At 41.5% G+C, this 21,738-nt stretch overlaps 1 protein-coding gene across 2 annotated transcripts in view; it reads left to right on the top strand.

Moving 5' to 3' along the window:
• LOC126086039 (zinc finger protein 615-like) overlaps positions 1-21,738 on the top strand; it is a 158,221-nt gene that overhangs the window by 17,656 nt on the left and 118,827 nt on the right. The gene's annotated exons all lie outside the window — the stretch shown is intronic.

Below are 21,738 nucleotides of genomic sequence, written 5' to 3'. Positions count from 1 at the left end.
GGCGGGCTTAAGATGAGGTGAGATTAAGCTAGAAAGTGCTCACCGTGTCCACTGTTTCTGTTCACGTTGTGATCACTACATGCTCCATACCACCTCAGTTCTCCTGAACCTTATTCATCTTCCAGAGGCTCTTCCATCTCTGGGGTACTCTGAACTCTCCAAAAGTGCTTTTTTCTGCTGTACAGACAAAGGACTTCCTCTAAGATGGCTGGGCCCATGATGCCCTAGCCTAATGGCAAAAATACAACTACATTGCCAACAATTTTATCTAGCCTGCTTAAATTTTAATATAGCCTCTAAAACTTTTCACAATTAGTACAGTGACTGAGCTGTCCAAAAGTTATTTCAGTTTCTTCCAACCAAGCTAAGACGTCACAGTTGCAATGGGCACTGAAAAAATAGGTGCCATTAAGATGACTGTCTTAGGCTGGGTTATCTAGAGAAGCAAAATCAGTGAAGTGTGTGTGTGTGTGTGTGTGTGTGTGTGTATATATATGTATATATATATAGAGAGAGAGAGCCCTGATGGTGCAATGGTTAAGAGCTATGGCTGCTAACCAAAAGGTCAGCAGTTCAAATCTATCAGCCACTCCTTGGAAACTCTATAGGGCAGTTCTACGCTGTCCTGGTGGGTTACTGAGTTGAAATCAACTTGACAGCAATGGGTTTTTAGTTTATATATATATATAAACACACTTGCGGACACACACACACACACACACGTATATATAAACCTTGGTGGCATAATGGTTAATGCTCAGCTACTAACCAAAATGTTGGCAGTTTGAATCTACCAGGTGCTCCTTGGAAACTCTGTGGGGCAGTTCTACTCTGTCCTATATGGTTGATATGTGTTGGAATCAACCTGATGGCAATGGGTATATATAGATAGATTTATCTCAAGAAAATGGCACATATGGTTGTAGAGGTTTGCAAGTCCCGTGTTTGTGGGTCAGGCGTCAGTCTGAAGGCTTCTTCTGACTCACATAGCTGCAGGGGCTGACAAGCCCAAGATCAGCAGCTAAGATGGCAGGCTGCTTGCTCACAGGCTACAGAGGCTGATGAATCCTGAGATCAGTAGGCAATATGGCAAGACACTTAAGTCCCAAGAACTGGGGGTCAGATGATGATGAGCTGGAGGCAGGACCCAGAGCAAGCAAGTTTTGCCAGAACATCCATACATATATTCATGCAGGCCACACCCACAAGGAAACTCCCTTTTCAACTGATTGGCTGCTCACATCAGATCACAAAATAGAGGATGACTACATCATTTCAAAACTGTCAAATTATATAATTATGTAACTGCCAAACTACAACTTAACTGCCTAACCACTGAAAATCATGGCCCAGCCATGTTGACACACAACCTTAAACATTGCAGTCCACCCTTTGTCAGCTTGGCACCTGTACACATCTCCTTAAACCATAATTGCTAAAAAGACAATTATAAACTCAAACTTGCATCTAACATACTACAACTGAAAACACATTAGCCCTGTTTGCGTCTTATATTTTGTAAATGATAGAGTAAGGGAGGGAAAAAACAAAAAATATATACACACACATGCAACAAGGAAGCAATAATTACAGTCCTCATTTCTGCAACTGGTTATGTGGCAGTAACTGATATTTAGAACTACCTTCTTTCACCACCCATTCCATGTTCCCTTTACCCTCTGCAAGCACCTCAGTTGGTCATTTTTCTTTGCCTCCTGGGGTGACCCAAACCTTCATTCCTGAAGAGTCTGGTCCATTAGTAGTCAAGTGGGAATTGGGCTGCTGTAGTTTTCCATTGACTTTAATCACAGGAAGTAATAGTACCAAGACACATCCTAAGAGATCTCCTGTATTCGACATACAGCCAATATTGTAACCATCTTTTTTGCCTGTTGATACAGAGTCATGAGGAGCCCAAAGTGGCCAGGTGGCATTCTTACCTTCTAGTTAAATGAAATCAGTGTTGTGTCTCCAGATGGAAGCATTCCTCCCTTTGGAATTAAGACTTCTAGACCCACAGAGCATAGAGTCATGAGGACAGGAAGCAAAAAATATGCAACTGGGTTACTAGGGGTAATAGTGAGTGATGTCACTCTTACTTCCACCCATTGATTCCTGAACTCGTGAATTCTGGCTATAGGAGAAAAGCACCATGTATTGGACAGTGGCTTAGAGCATATACAACTTCCTGGAGAACATTGCCCCAACCCTGCACAGTATTGCCACCTAGCTGGCACTGTAGTTTTCTTTAGAAGACCATCCCATTATTCTGTGAACATGGTAAAACCAGTCAGTTACGTGAGCAAGGGCCCATTACTGCACTTATTTGCTGTGAACTGAGTCCCTCCATCAGAGGCAATGCTGTGTGGGATACCATGATGGTGGATGAGGCATCCTGTAAGCCCATTGATGGTGGTTTTGGCAGAAGCACTGCATTCAAGGAAGGCAAATCAGTATCCAGAGTAAGTGCCTATCCCAGTGAGAACAAAACACTGTCCTTTCCATGATAGAAGCAGTTGAATGTAACCAACCTGCTACAAGGTTGGTGGCTGATCACCACAAGAAATGGTGCCATATTGAGGACTTAGTGTTGGTCTCTGCTGCTGGCAGATTGGGCATTCAGCAGTAGCTGTAGCCAAGTTGGCCTTGCTGAATGGAAGTCAGTGTTGCTGAGCCCACGCATAACTTCCATCTCTTCCACTGTGGTCACTTTTTTCATGATCCTATTGGATAATGACAGGAGTGACTGGGTAAAGAAGAGGACTGGTTTCCACAGAACACGTCATCCTATCCACATTCACATGAGACACAAATACCTTCACTTCTTTGGCCCCTTCAGAGAGGTCTATCTTCATACCGCTTCCCTATACCTCCTTGTCACCAATTCGACAATCATGTTTCTTCCAAATCCCTGTCCATCCAGCCAAACCATTGACCACAGCCCATGAATCAGTATATAATCACACAACTGGCCACTTCTCCTTCTAAGCAAAGTGACTGCTTGGAAGTGCATTTCTGTGATTTCTGCCCATTGGGAGGATTTCCTTTTACCACTATTCTTCAAAAACGGGCTGTAGTTCTGCCACTGTCCACTTTCAAGTGGCGCCTGCATATCATGCAAAATCATCTGTAAGCCAGGCATGAGTTTTCTCTTCCTCAATCAACTGATCATAAGAAACTCCCCTGAGGGCATAGGTGTAGACTGGGGGTAGGGGGGAAGGTAATGTTACAGGAGTGGAGATCATGGGCATTAGGGCCACTTCCTCATGCAATTTGCTTGTAGCTTCAGGACCTGCTTGAGCCCAATCTCGTATATACGACTTCCATTTAATGATGGATTGCTGCTGTGTATGTCCAACTTTACGACACTGTGGGTCAGACAACACCCATTCATGATGAGCAGCTCAGGTGGCATGGTGGCTTGGTGGCCCATGGTCAGGTGTTCAGTCTCTACTAAGGCCTAATAAGAAGCCAGAAGCTGTTTCTCAAAAGAATAGTTATCTGCAGAAGATGGCATGACTTTGCTCCAAAATTCTAAGGGTCCGCACTATGTGTGATTCACCAATAGCGGCCTCCCAAAGACTCGAAACAGCATCTCTATCTGCCACTGACATGTCTAGGCACCAATGGATCCACTGGATCATATGGTCCAGTGGCAGAATGGCTTGCATGGCAGCCTGAACTTGTTGCAGAACCTTCTCTTGTTCTGGGCCCCACTGAAAACTAGCAGCTTTTGGAGTCACTGGAAAAACAGGCCAAAGTTGCACATCCAAACAAGGGATATGTTGCCTCCAAAATCCAAAGGGCCCTACCAGGCATTGTGCCTCCTTTTTAGTTGTAGGAGAGGCCAGATGCAGGAATTAATCATTCACTTTAGAAGGAACATCTCAACATCCCCCACTCCACTAAAAAAAAAAAAAAAAACAAAAAACCCATTGTCGTTGAGTTGATTCCAACTCATGGCAACCATATAGGAAGAGTAGAACTGCCCCATAAAGTTTCCAAGGAGTGCCTGGTGGTTTTGAACTGCCAACCTTTTGGTTAGCAGCCATAGCATGTAACCACTACACCACCAGGATTTCCTCCTCATTCTACTGGACTCCTAGAATTTTTACTGAGGTTGAAGATGCTGAATTTTTGTCAGATTAATTTGCCACCCTTTAGCGTACAAAGGTCTTACCAATAAGTCCAGAGTCATTGATACTTCTTCCTTACTAGTTCCAACCAGCAGAATGTCATCAATGTAATGGGTGAGTATGGTATCTTGTGGAAGGGAATGGTGATCAAATTCTCTGCAGATTAAATTATGTCATAGGGCTGGAGAGCTGATGGACCCATGAGGTAGGACAGTGAAATTGTATTGCTGGCTTTGCCAGCTGAAGCCAAACTGCTTCTGGTGATCCTTTGAAACTGGAATCAAGAAAAAGGCATTGGCCAGATCAATAGCTGCAAACCAGGTACCAGGAGAGGTATTAATTTGCTCAAGCAATGAAACGACATTTGGAACAGCAAGCATCTGCAATTGGAGTTACCATCTAGTTAAGTTTACAATAACTATGGTGAAGTGAATTACCTAATATGGTCCTTCTAACCACAGACTTTGTGACTCCCACACAATGACTGTGTGGGACTATGCAAATGAACTGCTTGGGGCCCACCAAGGGGATTGAATAGCTTACTAATAGTGTAAATAAAATGAATGGGACCATTGTGGGTGCAGGACCATGCAAATAAGGTATATGAAACCCTAACAAAGGGATTGGTCAGTTTTGCCATTCACTAGGCTTAAAATGAACCACCCTAGAGGCAGGGAGGGAGGGTCTCACCACCACCAAGAAAGAAAAGCCAGGAGTGGAGTGTCTTCTTTAGACTTGGGAAACCTGCACTACAACCTCTTAGATCCAGGAGACAGAGCGTGAGAGCTGTAATGCCGTAGATGGCAAGAGATGGGAAGAAGCAACAGCAGACAAATGGCGGCAGCAGAGGCACCAGAGGCTGGAAATAGCATGGTATGTTTCCTGGCCAAGAGAGTGAGAGAGCTGAGTACCTTTGGGCAGAAGGCTTCTTGGTGGAGTGGGGTGCATCCAGGAACTTGGCAGCATACCTAGTCTCACCAACCCACTGAGCAAGAAAACTGAACATCTTCATTTGAGGCTTATTGATGGAGTGGGGTGCCTCTGGAAATTTATTGTCAGAGTTGAGTTTTGTAACACTTGCTGAACAGGGCAGAGGCCAAGGGGCAGAAGAGAGGTGTGCCTGTGGACACAGCTGAGAAGAGGCTGTCCTGATTGAAGAAATGTATCCAAAGCGTTGCTGAACCTGAATTGTAACTTGTTACTTCCCTCTTAAACCCCATAACTATGAGTATGGTCTGTGTGGCCATTGCAAGGAATTACTGAATCCAGCAGAGAAGTAGAGAGTACTGTGTGAGGGACAGCTTGTTGTCAGAATTGGTAAAAATGTTGGTGAATGAAGGCATGTCTGAACTCTGCCTCATAGGAATCAGCCTTGGGCTGCTGATCTTGAGTCTCCTTCCCCCTCATGAAGTTAGAGGAGGTCAGACACTGCCCCCATGCCATTTTTACAGTTGAGGTAGCCAGTTTCTAAATTCTAGACCAGAGTTCAACCAATCCTCAATTACCAATGAGATGTCAATCAACTCAGCCTTTGTTAATTACTAAGCAAAAGTATTAAACCATTAAGTTGTTTACGGCTTACCCAAAAAATGTCAATCAATCCAGGAAATCTCCTGGGCAAAATTAACAAATACTTTAGGGTAGAAAATATCCTGGGAACCCCATCCAAAGAACTAGGGCAAAGATAACAACTCCTCAAGGCTTAGGGAAAAAAATCTCCCAAACTGTTTTACCAAAGAACGAAGGCAAATTGCTATATAATGGAATTCATTTCATCACAGTCCTTTTCTTACTTATTTTGCTCTGCATGAGTTTTTAAGGTTCATTCATGTATGACTTGCATCAATATTTCATTTCTCTTTCCAGCTTAGTACCGTTCCATTCTGTGTATATACCACATTTTGTTTATCCATTTATTTATTGATGGACATTTTAGTTTTTCATCCTTTTGTCTCTTGTGAAAAGTGCCACAGTGAACATTAGTGTACAAGTTTATATTTGTTTTCCTGCCTTAATTTCATCTGAGTATATAACAAAGTTTGGGATTCCTAGGTCATACACACTGAATCCTAAACATCTCTGCTCTAAATTTTGCATAACTGCTTCCCTCAACACCCCCACAATGTAACAGGATTCATTCAGGGAAGATACTCTCCAGGAAAGAATGAGAAATGTGTGTTCTACCAACCAGGCCCTCCCCTTCGCTTGTCCTGCGAATCTGTACATGTGGAAATCTCAGAATCCCCATTATTTTGACATTAAATATAAGGATAATCATCAACTCAAATTCAAATATTTATTATTCACTTCAGTTCAGTCACTAGCCACCAATGCAGCAGTTCTTTAACCCTAGCGACTCAGAGCTAGGTCAGATGTCATGAATTGAAAGGACACTTCCCTTCAGCCCAAGTAAAGGGCTTGGATCCACAATCAATGTCCATGGAAGCAGCAGTCAAGAAATCAAATGACATATTGCATTGGGCAAAAATGCTGCAAAAGACCACTTTAAAGTGTTAAAAAGCACACTTTTGAGAACCTAGAGGAAGTGGACAGATTTCTAGAAACACACTACCTACCTAAACTAACACAAACTAAGGTAAAAAATCTGAACAGACCCATAACAAGAGAAGCAATTGGAAAGACAATTTAAAAAAAAAACAACTCCCCTCCCCCCCGCCAAAAAAGCCCTGGCCCAGATGGCTTCGCTAGAGAATTCTACCAAACATTCAGAAAAAAGCACACACCAGTACTGCTCAAACTATTTCAGAACATAGAAAAGGAAGGGATACTTCTAAATTCATTCTATGAAGCCACCATAACCCTGATACAAAAGCCAGGCAAAGACACCACACGCACAAGAAGAAAATTACAGACAAATACCTCTCATGAACATACATGCACAATTTCTCAACAAAACTCTAGTGGATAGAATTCAGCACCATATAAAAAAAATAATACACCACAGTCAAGTGGGATTCATACCAGGTATGCAAGCATGGTTCAACATTAGAAAATCAATTAACATAATCCACCACATAAGTAAAACAAAATAATCACATGATTATCTCAATTGACACAGAAAAGGCATTTGATAAAGTCAACACCCATTCCTAATAAAAACGCTCAATAAAATAGGAATAGAAGGAACATTCCTCCACATAACAAAGGGCATCTATACAAAACCATGAGCCCTGGTGGCACAGCCATTGAAAGATAAGGCTGCTAACCAAAAGGTTGGCAGTTCAAATCCACCAGCTGCTTATTGGAAATCCTATGGGGCAGTTCTACTCTGTTCCATAGGGTTGCTATGAGTTGGAATCAATTCCACAGCAACGGGTTTGGTTTGTCTGTTTTTTTATATGAAACCAACAGCCAACATCATTATCAATGAAAAGAGGCTGAAAAGATTCCCCCTGAGAACAGGAAAGAGACAAGGATGCCCTTTTATCACCACTCCTATTTAGCGTTGTGCTGGAAGTCCTGGCTAGAGAAATAAGGCAAGAAAAAGGGCATCCAAACTGGTAAGGAAGAAGTAAAACTATCCCTATTTGTGGATGATATGATTCTATACATAATCAAAAAGACTCCAAAAGAAAACTACTGAAATTAATAGAAAGATTCAGCAGATAGCAGGATACAAGATAAACATAAAAAAATCAGTTGGATTCCTATATACCAAGACAGAGAATGATGAAAAGGAAATCAGGGAAACAGTACCACTTATAATAGCCCCTAAAAAAAAAAAAAAAACTTAGGAATAAATCTAATAAGGGATGTAAAAGACCTATACAATGAAAACTACAAATCACTACTGCAAGAAACCAAAAGAGACCTACATAAATGGTAAAACATAACATGCTCATGGATGGGCAGACTCAACATTGTGAAAATGTCAATTCTACTCAAAGCAATCTACAAATACAATGCAATCCCAGTCTAAATACAGACAGTATTCTTTAACGAGATGGAAAAACTAATCATTAACTTTATATGGAAGGGAAAGAGGCCCCAGAGAAGTAAAGCACTACTGAAGACAAAGAATAAAGTAGGAGGCCTCACACTACCTGACCTCAAAACCTACTATACAGCTATGGTAGTCCAAACAGCCTGGTAATGGTACAAAGGCAGACACAATGACCAATGGAACAGAATGGAGAACTCAGATGTAAATCCATCCACCTATGGTCACCTGATGTTTGACAAAGGCCCAACATCCATTAAATGGCAAAAAGACAGTCTTTTTAACAAATTGTCACAGCAAAACTGAATATCCATCCATGAAAAAATGCAACAGAACCCATATCTCACACCAGACACAAAAACTAATCCAAAATGGATCAAAGGCCTAAATATAAAACCAAAAACTATAGGGATCATAGAAGAAAAAATAGGGTCAATGCTAAAGGCCCTAATGCATAGCATAAATGGGATAAAACCATAAGCAACGATACACAAACTCCAGAAGATAAGCTAGATAACTGGGATTCTCTAAAAATTAAACACTTACGCTCATCAAAACACTTCACCAAAAGAGTAAAAGGAGAACCTACAGAGGCGGAGCCAAGATGGTGGAATAGACAGACTTTTCCGTCGAGCCCCCTTTACAACAAAGACCCAAAAAAACAAGTGAAATAAGTATATTTGTGACAAGCTGGGAGCCCTGAGCATCAAAGACAAGATTAGACAATGAACTGAGGGCAGGGGAAGGAAGAGACCGTTCAGAAGCGGAGAAGAGTTGCTGGACCTGAATTGCGGGGAGCCCTCAGGCACCATTCTGGGAGCGGTTGCCACGGCGGCAGCAGCGGCAGCCGCGGGCTGGTCCTAGCCATCGGCCGCAGTTTCCTCAGGGAGAAGCAGCAGCCACACAGCCCACTCACACCGCCGGAAGCTGAGCAGAAGGGCGATCTCAGCAAAAGCTAAGTACTTGCCTATATTTTACCGTGCCCCCCACCCCCACCCCCAAGCCAGCCTCAGCGGCTGAATCCCTAGGCCTGAGATAGACCCTGGTGAGCACCTGGAGCCGTCCTCCTGGCCTTGGGGAAGGAAAAAATTTCCAAGTGGGGGGAAAAGATAATTTGGTAGCTCCATTAACTGGGGGAGCTCAGGACAGAAGCGGCTCCTGTCCAGGCATAAACCATCCGTGGACCTTGAGCACCTTTCCCTTCTGCATGGACCTGTGTGGGCCTATTTCGGGAGAATAGGCCCTTGTTGGCAAACTCCAACCATTTCAGCAGTGTGGTAGAGAGGAGGGTGTTTGATGTTTGACATTGCTTTGCCTGTTAAACAAGGTCCTCACGTACCCACAACAGAGACCTAAGGACTGGTGGCTCCACTTGGGTTGCCCAGCCACCCGCGACAGGGGCCCAGGGATAACTGGTACCTCCCAGTCCTTACAACAAAATCTTTGGGTGCCCATGGTCCCTCTGCAGAGCCCATCCACCAGCATGCTCTAGAGAACAAAGACACGTTTTCCTCAGAGACACTTGGGGGTCGGTTCTCAGCCCCCTGCCTCCTTCAGAGCATGACCCCATGCCGCAGATATGGGTATATACGCCAATCACCCCTGCCCCTCTAAGACTGTAGGACAAAGCCTGTACCACACACTTGATATCAGCTACCTGGACACCTGAGCTGAATTCATACAAGAAAACTGAATGGACTCCTAGACTGATATACCTGATAACAGCTCTAGCCAGCTGGGGACAGGACACCAGAGCTCCAAAGGCAAAAATAATCAAGCTAGCTAACTCAAGCAACCCATAGGGGTATACCAAAACAAAACAAAGCAAGCAGCTACGACACAGTAAGCAAGCATAAACTAATACAATAACTTATAGATGGCTCAGAGACAACAGTCAATATCAAGTCACATAAAGAAACAGGCCATGATCACCTCAATAGGCTCTCAGAGAATCCAGGGATCTTCTAGATGAAAGTGCGTTCCTGGAAATACCAGATGCAGAACACAAAAGTTTAATATACAGAACCCTTCAAGACATCAGGAATGAAATGAGGCAAAACGCAGAACAAGCCAAGGAACACACAGATAAAGCAACTGAAGAACTCAAAGATTATTCAGGAACATAATGAAAAGTTTAATAAGCTGGAAAAATCCATAGACAGCAATCAGAAATTCAGAAGATTAACAATAAAATTACAGAATTAGATAACTCAATAGAAAGTCAGAGGAGCAGAATTGAGCAAGTAGAAGCTAGAATTTCTGAACTCGAAGATAAATCACTTGGCACTAATATATCTGAAGAAAAATCAGATAAAAGAATTAAAAAAAATGAAGAAACCTTGAGAATCATGTGGGACTCTATCAAGAGAAATAACCTGTGAGTGACTGGAGTACTAGAACAGGGAAGGGTTAACAGAAAATACAGAGAAAATTGTTGAGGATTTGTGGGCAGAAAACTTCCCTGATATTGTGAAACATGAGAAGATATCTATCCAAGATGCTCATCAAACTCCACATAAGGTAGATCTTAAAAGAAAGTCACCAAGACGTATTATAATCAAGCTTGCCAAAACTGAAGATAAGGAGACATTTATAAGAGCAGCGAGGGATAAAAGAAAAGTCACCTAGAAGGGATAGCCAATAAGAATAAGCTCGGACTACTCGGCAGAAACCATGCGGGCAAGAAGGCAATGGGATGACATATTTAAAAAACTGAAGGAAAAAAATTGCCTGCCAAGAATCATATATCCATCAAAACTGTCTCTTAAATATGAAGGTGAAATTAAGACATTTCCAGATAAACACAAGTTGAGGGAATTCGTAAAAACCAAACCAAAACTACAAGAAATACTAAAGGGAGTTCTTTGGTTAGAAAGTCAATAATATTAGGTATCGACCCAAGACTACACCACTGGGCAGAACAACCAGAAGTCGACCAAGACAGGGAAATCCAAACAAAAAAAACAAAAGCAAGATTAAAAAAGTAAAAAAGCCCAACACAGGGTAACAGCGATGTTACTGTATAAAAGAAGACAGCATTAAAATAATAAAGAGGGACCAAGAAATGTAATCATACATCTTCCATATGGAGAGGAAGATACGGTGATACAAAGGAATAAAAGTTATAAATTTAGAAAAATGAGGGTAAATAATAAGGTAACCACAAAGGAGACAAACTATCCTACTCATCAAAAAAAAAAAAAAAATACAAGGGAAAAATACAGACTCAGCAGAAACAAAATCAAGAACAACAAATATGAGGAAAGGACAATATATAAAGAAAATCTACTCAGCACATAAAATCAAGTGGGAAAAAGAAGCTGTCAACACACAAAAAAAGATATCAAAATGATAGCACTAAATTCATACTTATCCGTAATTACCCTGAATGTAAATGGACTAAATGCACCAATAAAGAGACAGAGAGTGGTAGAATGGATTAAAAAAAAAAAGATTCACCTATATGCTGCCTACAAGAGACACACCTTAGACTTAGAGACATAAACAAACTAAAACTCAAAGGATGGAAAAAAATATATCCAGCAAACAACAATCAAAAAAGAACAGGAGTGGCAATATTAATTTCTGACAAAATAGACTTTCAAGTTAAATCCATCAGAAAGGATAAGGAAGGACACTATATAATGATTAAAGGGAAAATACACCAAGAAGATATAACCGTATTAAATATTTATGCACCCAATGACAGGGCTGCAAGATACATAAAACAAACTCTATAAGCATTGAAAAGTGAGGTAGACAGCTCCACAATAATAGTAGGAGACTTCAACATACCACTTTCGGTGAAGGACAGGACATCCAGAAAGAAGCTCAATAAAGACACGGAAGATCTAAATGCCACAATCAACCAACTTGACCTTGTAGACATATACAGAACACTCCACCCAACAGCAACCAACTATACTTTCTTTTCTAGTGCACATGTCACATTCTCTAGAATAGACCACATATTAGGTCATAAAGCAAGCCTTAGAAAAATCCAAAACACTGAAATATTACAAAGCATCTTCTCTGACCATAAGGCCATAAAAGTGGAAATCAATAACAGGAAAAGCAGGGAAAAGAAATCAAACACTTGGAAACTGAACAATACCCTGCTCAAAAAAGACTGGATTCTAGAAGACATTAAGGATGGAATAAAGAAATTCAGAGAATCCAATAAGAATGAAAACACTTCCTATCAGAACCTTTGGGATACAGCAAAAGTGGTGCTCAGAGGCCAATTTATATCGATAAATGCACACATCCAAAAAGAAGAAAGGGCCAAAATCAAAGAACTATCCCTACAACTTGAACAAATAGAAAGAGAGCAACAAAAGAAACCCACAGGCACCAGAAGAAAACAAATAATAAAAATTAGAGCTGAACTAAGTGAAATAGAAAAACAGAAAAATGATTGAAATTATTAACAAGAACAAAAGCTGATTTTTTGAAAAACTCAACAAAATTGATAAACCATTGGCCAAACTGACAAAAGAAAAACAGGAGAGGAAGCAAATAACCCGAATAAGAAATGAGATGGGTGATATTACAACAGACCCAACTGAAATTAAAAGAATCATATCGGATTACTATGAAAAACTATGTTCAAACAAATTTGAAAACCTAGAAGAAATGGATGAATTCCTAGAAACACACTACCTACCTAAACTAACACAAACAGAGGTGGAACAACTAAATAGACCCGTAACAAAAGAAGAGATTGAAAAGATAATCAAAAAACTCCCAATAACAAAAAAAAGCCCTGGCCCGGAAGGCTTCCCTGCAGAGTTCTACCAAACTTTCAGAGAAGAATTAACACCACTACTACTAAAGGTATTTCAGAACTTAGAAAAGGACAGAATACTACCAAACTCATTCTATGAAGCCATCATATCCCTGATACCAAAACCAGGTAAAGACAGCACAAAAAAAGAAAATTACAGACCTACATCCCTCATGAACTTAGATACAAAAATCCTCAACAAAATTCTAGCCAATAGAATTCAACAACATATCAAAAAAACAATTCGACATGACCAAGTGCGATTCATATCAGGTATGTACGGATGGTTCAACATTAGAAAAACAATTGATGTAATCCATTATATAAATAAAACAAAAGACAAGAATCACATGATTTTATCAATTGATGGAGAAAAGGCGTTTGACAAAGTTCAACACCCATTCGTGACAAAAACTCTCAACAAAATAGGAATAGAAGAAAAATTCCTCAACATAATAAAGGGCATTTATACAAAGCCAACATCATCCTATATGGAGAGAGTCTGAAAGAAAGCATTCCCTTTGAGAACGGGAACCAGACAAGGATGCCCTTTATGACCACTCTTATTCAACATTGGGCTTGAGGTCCTAGCCAGAGCAATCAGGCTAGATAAAGAAATAAAGGGCATCCAGATAGGTAAGGAAGAAGTAAAAGCATCTATATTTGCAGGTGACATGATCTTATACACAGAAAACTCTAAAGAATCCTCAAGAAAACTATTGAAACTAACAGAAGAGTTCAGCAGAGTATCAGGATACAAGATAAACTTACAAAAATCAGTTGGATTCCTCTACACCAACAGAAAGAACATCGAAGAGGAAATCACCAAATTAATACCATTTACAGTGGCCCCCAAGAAGATAAAATACTTAGGAATAAATCTTACCAGAGATGTAAAAGACCTATACAAAGAAAACTGCAAGACACTACTGCAAGAAACCAAAAGAGACCTACATAAGTGGAAAAACATACCTTGCTTATGGATAGGAAGACTTAACATTGTAAAAATGTCTATTCTACCAAAAAAAAAAAAAAAACCAAAAGCCATCTATAAATACAATGCAATTCCGATCCAAATTCCAACGACATTTTTTAAGGAGATGGAGAAACAAATCACCAACTCCATAAGGAAGGGAACGGGGTCCCGGATAAATAAAGCATTACTGAAAAAGAAGAACAAAGTGGGAGGCCTCACACTAACTGATGTTAGAACCTATCTTACGGCCACAGTAGTCAAAACAGCCTGGTATTGTTACAACAGATACATAGACAAATGGAATAGAATTGAGAATCCAAACATAAATCCATCCACATATGAGCAGCTGATATTTGACAAAGGCCCAAAATCAGTTCAATGGGGAAAAGACAGTCTCTTTAATAAATAATGCTCTTATAACTGGATATCCATCTGCAAAAAAATGAAACAAGTCCCATACCTCACACCATGCACAAAAACTAACTCAAAATGGATCAAAGACCTAAATATAAAATCTAAAACGATAAAGATCATGGAAGGAAAAATAGGGACAGCACTAGGAGCCCTAACACATGGCAAAAACAGTATACAAAACATTGCTAACAATGCAGAAGAGAAACTAGATAACTGGGAGCTTCTAAAAATCAAACAGCTGTTCTCATCCAAAGACTTCATGAAAAGAGTAAGATTACCTACAGACTGGGAAAAAGTTCTTAGCTATGACATTTCCAATTAGTGTCTGATCTCTAAGATCTACATGATACTGCAAAAACTCAACTACAAAAAGACAAATAACCCAATTAAAAAATGGGCAATGGATATGAACAGGCACTTCACTAAAGAAGACATTCAGGTGGCTAACAGATACATGAGGAAATGCTTACAATCATTAGCCATTAGAGAAATGCAAATCAAAACTACAATGAGATTCCATCTCACTCCAACAAGGCTGGCATTAATCCAAAAAACACAAAATAATAAATGTCAGAGAGGTTGTGGAGAGACTGGAACACTTATACACTGCTGGTGGGAATGTAAAATGGAACAACTACTTTGGAAATCGATTTGGTGCTTCCTTAAAAAGCTAGAAATAGAACTACCGTACAATCCAGCAATCCCACTCCTTGGAATATAACCTAGAGAAATAAGAGCCTTTACATGAACAGATATATGCACACTCATGTTCACTGCAGCACTGTTTACAATAACAAAAAGATGGAAGCAACCAAGGTGCCCATCAACAGATGAATGGATAAATAAATTATGGTATATTCACACAATGCAATACTACACATTGATAAAGAACAATGATGAATCCGTGAAACATTTCATAACATAGAGGAATCTGGAAGGCATTATGCTGAGTAAAATTAGTCAGTTGCAAAAGGACAAATATTGTATGAGACCAGTATTATAAGAACTCGAAAAACAGTTTAAACAGAGAGGAAAAATATTCTTTGATGGTTACGAGAACGGGGAGAGGGGGAGTGGGGTTTTCACTAATTAGATTGTAGATAAGAATTATTTTAGGTGAAGGGAAAGACAACATACAATACAGGAGAGGTCAGCACAACTGGACTAAACCAAAAAACAAAGAAGTTCCCTGAATAAACTGAATGTTTCGAAGGCCAGTGCAGCAAGAGCGGGGCTTGGGGACCATGGTTTCAGCGGACATCTAGGTCAATTGGCATAATAAAATCTATTAAGAAAACATCCTGCATCTCACTTTGGAGAGTGGTGTCTGGGGTCTTAAACACTAGCAAGTGGCCATCTAAGATGCATCATTTGTCTCAAACCACCTGGAGCAAAGGAGAATGAAGAACACCAAAGACACAAGATAATTATGAGCCCAAGAGACAGAAAGGGCCACATAAACCAGAGACTACATCAGTCTGAGACCAGAAGAACTAGATGGTGCCCAGCTACAACTAATGACCACCCTGACAGGAAAAACAACAGAGAACTTCTGAGGGAGTAGGGAGCAGTGGGATGCAGACCTCAAATTCTCATAAAAAGACCAGACTTAATGGTCTGATTGAGACGAGAAGGACCCCAGAGGTCATGGTCCCCAGACCTTCTGTTAGCCCAAGATAGGAATCATTCCCAAAGCCAGCTTTTCAGACAGGGATTGGACTGGGCTATGGGATAGAAAATGATGCTGGTAAAGAGTGAGCTACTTGGTTCGAGTAGACACAGGAGACTATGTGGGCAGCTCCTGTCTGGATGGGAGATGAGAGGGCAGAGTGGGTCAGAAGCTGGCTGAATGGACACAAAAAAAGAGGGTGGAGAGAAGGAGTGTGCTGTCTCATTAGGGGGAGAGTAACTAGGAGTATATAGCAAGGTATATATCAATTTTTGAGAGACTGACTTGATTTGTAAACTTTCACTTAAAGCACAAAAAGTTAAAAGAAAAGAAGGTTTGGCAAACTTACTCTGAATAGTTGCATAGTAAATATGGTTTTGCAGGCCATGTTAGTTTTCTCATAGAATTTCTTGCTGTATTGTTTTATTTTTTAACAGCCCTTTAAATAATGTACAAGGCAGTCTTAGCTTTCAAGCCAGCCAAAAGTTTTGGTTGCTGTATAGCATTCCATTGTTTGAATGTAGAGCATTTTTTTATTATTATTAATGCATACTTGAGTTGTTTGAGTTTTGGACTACTACAAATAATGCTCCTTTGAAAATATTGGTGCATGTCTTGTGGTTGAAATGTGCACTTATCGTGGGGAGATACATACCCAGATATATCTCAGACTAGGGAGCCCTGGTGGTGCCGTTGTTAAGCGCCCAGCTGCTAACTGAAAAGGTTGGTGATTTGAACACTTAGCAGCTTTGCGTGAGAGATGAGACAGTCGGCTTCCGTAAGGATTACAGCCTTGGACACCCTATGGTGCACTTACACTCTGTACTTTCGGGCCACTATGAGTCAAAATCGAGTGAATGGCAATGGGTTTTCCCCAGACTCAAATTGTTTCACCATGTATGTATAAATTCAACGTAAGAGAGGGCGCCTAAATGTTTTTTAAGGTGCTTATTTCACTTTACAGCTCCTCCAGCAGAATAGTGTTCACTTTATAGTTAGTGATTTACATGGGGTGTGTATGTTTCCATATCCTAATATAAAGTTATCCTCTTAAAGCTTTCTTGATTTGCCGTTCTCATGGAGAGTCACAGTTGACCCTGAATTGATAGTTTCATATGTTCTAAGGTAGGGATAAAGCTTTTTGTTTTTTTTCTTTCACATGTGTACCTGACTAATCCAAGAGCCATTTTTTGAAAAGACATCTTTTGCCCATATCTCTGCAAATTCTGAGTCTTTGGTTTTATTGCCCAGGGGTGTAAAATGTTCTGGGGCAGCAAATGAAGGGACTGTCAACAGTTTGGGGGGCCTTGTGTTAAGATGAATGCGAGGAGCAGTGACAGCATCTGGGCCCAGGGGAAGTGTACTCCTCACATTGAATTTTCCCTGCAGCCTACAGGTCCTGACTCCTGAGCAGCAAGAGGATCACTTAAACGAAGAGGAAGAGGTTGCATGATTTGTATATTGTCATTTCTGGGGACAACCTTCACAGGAGACTGAGATTTCTGAGTAGATATTTAGAGCTGATCCAGAAAAGACTAAAGACAGAGCACCCCAGTTTCTGGCCATGTCTCAAGAACAAAAGAAAATGAACAAGACACAAGTGAGTTTTAGGTTGTTTTGTGTTTTCCTTTGTTCCGTAATGGATTTGTAGAGGCCTGTAAAATTTCAGTTCAGTTCATCAGAAGAATATACATTTGGAAATGTATGAACTGGAGAGAAATGAACTTGGACTCTGACTTCAACATCAGGCAACATAGGATCAGGAATTGCAGTGGGATGGATTGCTTTTGTACAGCCTTTCTCACCATGGTCTTGTAACTCAATCACTTGGGTGGGACTGTGCAAATAAGGTAATTGTGGCCCACCAAAGGGACCGGTCAGTTTTGCCATCACGCTAGGCTTGAAATGAGCCACCCCAGAGGCAGAAAAGAGAGGATTTCACCACCACCAAGGAAGAAGGGTCAAGACTGGAGCTCTGGCACCAGGAGACAGAGAGAGAGCTGTAACACTGAAGATGGTGAGAAGCAGAGAAATGGTAGCAGGAGAAACTGACAGGAGACTGCGATTGGGCTTTCTGGCCCATGGAGCAAGAAGGCTTTGTGCCTTTGGGCAGGAGGTATAGGGTGCCTCCAGGCACTTGATGGAGCTAGGTTTGCTGACCCACAGAGCTAGAACTGAGTGCTTTTGGGACAAGGTTTACTGGTGGAGTAGGGTGCCTTTGGGCACTTACTGGCAGAGCTAAAAGCGCTTTATAACACTTGCCTGAGCAGTGCAGAGGCCAAGAGGCCAGAGAGAGGCATGCCTTCAGCCACAGGTGAGAAGAGGCTGTCCTGATGGAAGAACTGTATCCTGAGTTGTTCCTGATCCTGAACTGTAACCTGTTACTTCCCTAATAAACCCCATAATTGTGAATATTGTCCGTGAGTTCTGTGCGGCCATTGCAATGAATTATCGAACCCAGCAGAGAAGTAGAGAGTGCTGTGGAAGGGATGGTTGGTGTCAGAATTGGTAAAGATGGCAGAGAGAGGAATCATATCTGAACTTTGCCTCATACGAATCAGCCTTGGGCTGTTGATCTTGATTCTCCCACCCCCTTGTGAAGTTCTAAGAGGTCAGATGCTGCCCCCACACCATTTTTACAGGTATATATATATATTTCGTAGGATTAACACTAAGTTACTTATTTGGTTGTGGGCAGGATTCAGTTCCGTGAGGGCCTTAGTTCCTCACTATAAGTTGGCCAGAGACAGCCCTCAGGTACTTGCCATGTTGGCTTCCTCAACATGGCAAGTTGCTTCACTCAAGACAGCAGTAACATTTAATATGTTTTATAATCACAGGATGTCATTCCATCACCTTTAAGTAGAAAGAAGTCACTAGGCCAGCTCGTACTAAAGGAGAGGGGACTGTATAATGGTGTCAATATATGATCATAGATCTATCTTAGAATTTGCCTGCTATAGATATTTCATTCAGTAAAAAATTATTTTTGAGTGCAGAGGGAGATCTTTGGATATTGATTCTCCCTGGCTCTTTCTGAAGTTATAGATAGTCATATGTTAGACATTCTCATTCTATTCATTTTTGTTAACCTGCCCTGTATATCTCTCTCTTTGCTGCTGTAAAAATAGTGTGGTGGTGTCTGACCTACCGCACCCTCACAGGGGGGAGGAGAGTCAAGATCAACAGCCAAGGCTGATTTCTATGAAGTGGAGGTCAGACACACCTCATCTCTCCAACCTTTTTACCAATTCTGACACGAGTCATCCCACAATGGTACTCTTCTTCTCTGCTGGGTTTGATAATTCGTTGCAATGGCCACGCAGAACTCACAGACTATACTCACTGTTATGGGGTTTATTAGGGAATTACAGGTTACAATTCAGGATCGGAAACAACTCAGGATACAGTTCTTCCATCAGGACATCCTCTTCTCACCTGTGGCTGAAGGCAGGACTCTGTCTGGCCCTCGAAGCCTCAGGTCTCTTGGGCAGGCCTCGCCTCTGCCCTGCTTAGGCAACTGTTACAAAGCTCTTTAGCTTCATCGATAAGTACCCAGATGTATCTGGTTTCTCCAGTAAGCCTTGGCCTGAAGGTGCTCAGCTCTGTCACTGTGGGTCGGCACACCAACTGCAACTGCCTTGTTCCGTGGGCCAGGAAGCCCATTGTGCCATCTCACGCCAGTATCCTTGTTCTGTTGCCAACGTTTTTCTGCCACCACTTCTTATCATCTCGTGCTAACTCCTCTGTTAAGAGTATCTCACTCTGTCTCCAAGGTCTATGAGTTTCACAGTGCAGGAACTCAAGGTTCAAAGGATATGCTCCTCTCCTGTCTCTTCTTCTGCAGAGTAGTGAGGTTCCCCTTCTGCTCTGGGATTGGCTCTCTTTTAAGCCTAGTGGATGGCAAAACTAACCAATCCCCTCATTAGGGTTCTGTACACATTATTTGCATGGTCCCCTCCCAACAAGGGTGCCATGCACCTTATTTGCATAATAACAAGCTGTCCAATCTCCTCGGTGGGTTGCAATCACCTTATCTGCATAGTTCCACCCAATCATTTGGTGGAAGTAACAAGACCATGGCTAGAAAAGTCACATAAAAGTAATTCATCACACTGCAAGCCACCCCCTGGCTCCTGTAGCCATGGTTCTTTCACGCTTGGAAGATAACTTCCCCATCCCAATCATTTTTTTTTTTATAATTTTTATTGTGCTTTAAGTGAAAGTTTACAAATCAAGTCAGTCTCTCACACAAAAACCCATATACACCTTGCTACACACTCCCAATTACTCTCCCCCTAACAAGACAGCCTGCTCTCTCCCTCCACTCTCTCTTTCCGTGTCCATTTTGCCAGCTTCTAACCCCCTCCACCCTCTCATCTCCCCTCCAGACAGGAGATGCCAACATAGTCTCAAGTGTCCACCTGATCCAAGAAGCTCATTCCTCACCAGCATCCCTCTCCAACCCATTGTCCAGTCCAATCCATGTCTGAAGAGTTGACTTCAGGAATGGTTCCTTTCCGGGCCACCAGAAGGTCTGGGGGCCATGACCACCAGGGTCCTTCTAGTCTCAGTCAGACCATTAAGTCTGGTCTTATGAGAATTTGGGGTCTGCATCCCACTGCTCTCCTGCTCCCTCAGGGGTTCTCTCTTGTGTTCCCTGTCAGGGCAGTCATCCGTTGTAGCCGGGCACCATCTAGATCTTCTGGTCTCAGGATGATGTGGTCTCTGATTCATGCGGGCTTTTCTGTCTCTTGGGCTCATAATTACCTTGTGTCCTTGGTGTTCTTCATTCTCCTTTGTTCCAGGTGGGTTGAGACCAATTGATGTATCTTAGATGGCTGCTTGCTAGCGCTTAAGACCCCAGACACCACTCTTCAAAGTGGGATGTAGAATGTTTTCTTAATAGGTTTTATTATGCCAATTGACTTAGATGTCCCCTGAAACCATGGTCCCCAGACTCCTGCCCCTGCTGCACCGGCCTTCGAAGCATTCAGTTTATTCAGGAAACTCCTTTGCTTTTGGTTTTGTCAGTTGTGCTGACCTCCCCTGTATTGTGTGCTGTCTTTCCCTTCACCCAAAGTAGTTCTTATCTACTATTTAATTAGTGAATGCCCCTCTCCCATCCTCCCTCCCTCCCCCCTCTTTTAACCACAAAAGAATGTTTTCTTCTCAGTTTAAACTATTTCTCAAGTTCTTATAATAGTGGTCTTATACAATATTTGTCCTTTTGCAACTGACTAATTTCACTCAGCATAGTGCCTTCCAGGTTCCTCCATGTTATGAAATGTTTCACAGATTCCTCACTGTTCTTCATCGATGCTTAGTATTCCATTGTGTGAATACACCATAATTTATTTATCCATTCATCCGTTGATGGGCACCTTGGTTGCTTCCATCTTTTTGCTATTGTAGACAGTGCTGCAATAATCATGGGTGTGCACATATCTGTTCTTGTAAAGGCTCTTATTTCTCTAGGATATATTCCAAGGAGTGGGGTTGCTGGATCGTATGGTAGTTCTATTTCCGGCTTTTTAAGGAAGCACCAAATCAATTTCCAAAGTGGTTGTTCCATTTTACATTCCCACCATCAGTGTTCCAACCTCTCTACAGCCTCCCAATCATTTTAACAGTCATTAATAATTAGTCTTTCAATAGGACAAAGTGTCCTCAGGGTGAGGTTACACAGGTACCGGCTATTCAGGTCTGCTACAGGTGTCCATCTGATCTGGTCAGGTTCTCCAAAAGTCGTCTTGGCTTCACCCTTTCTGGCCTCTGATAAAATTTAACTGAGAG

This window comes from Elephas maximus, chromosome 11 (genome assembly GCF_024166365.1).
Source record: "Elephas maximus indicus isolate mEleMax1 chromosome 11, mEleMax1 primary haplotype, whole genome shotgun sequence".
In the NCBI taxonomy this organism is placed as follows: Eukaryota; Metazoa; Chordata; class Mammalia; order Proboscidea; family Elephantidae; genus Elephas; species Elephas maximus.
This window is presented reverse-complemented; position numbering and strand designations above follow the sequence as displayed.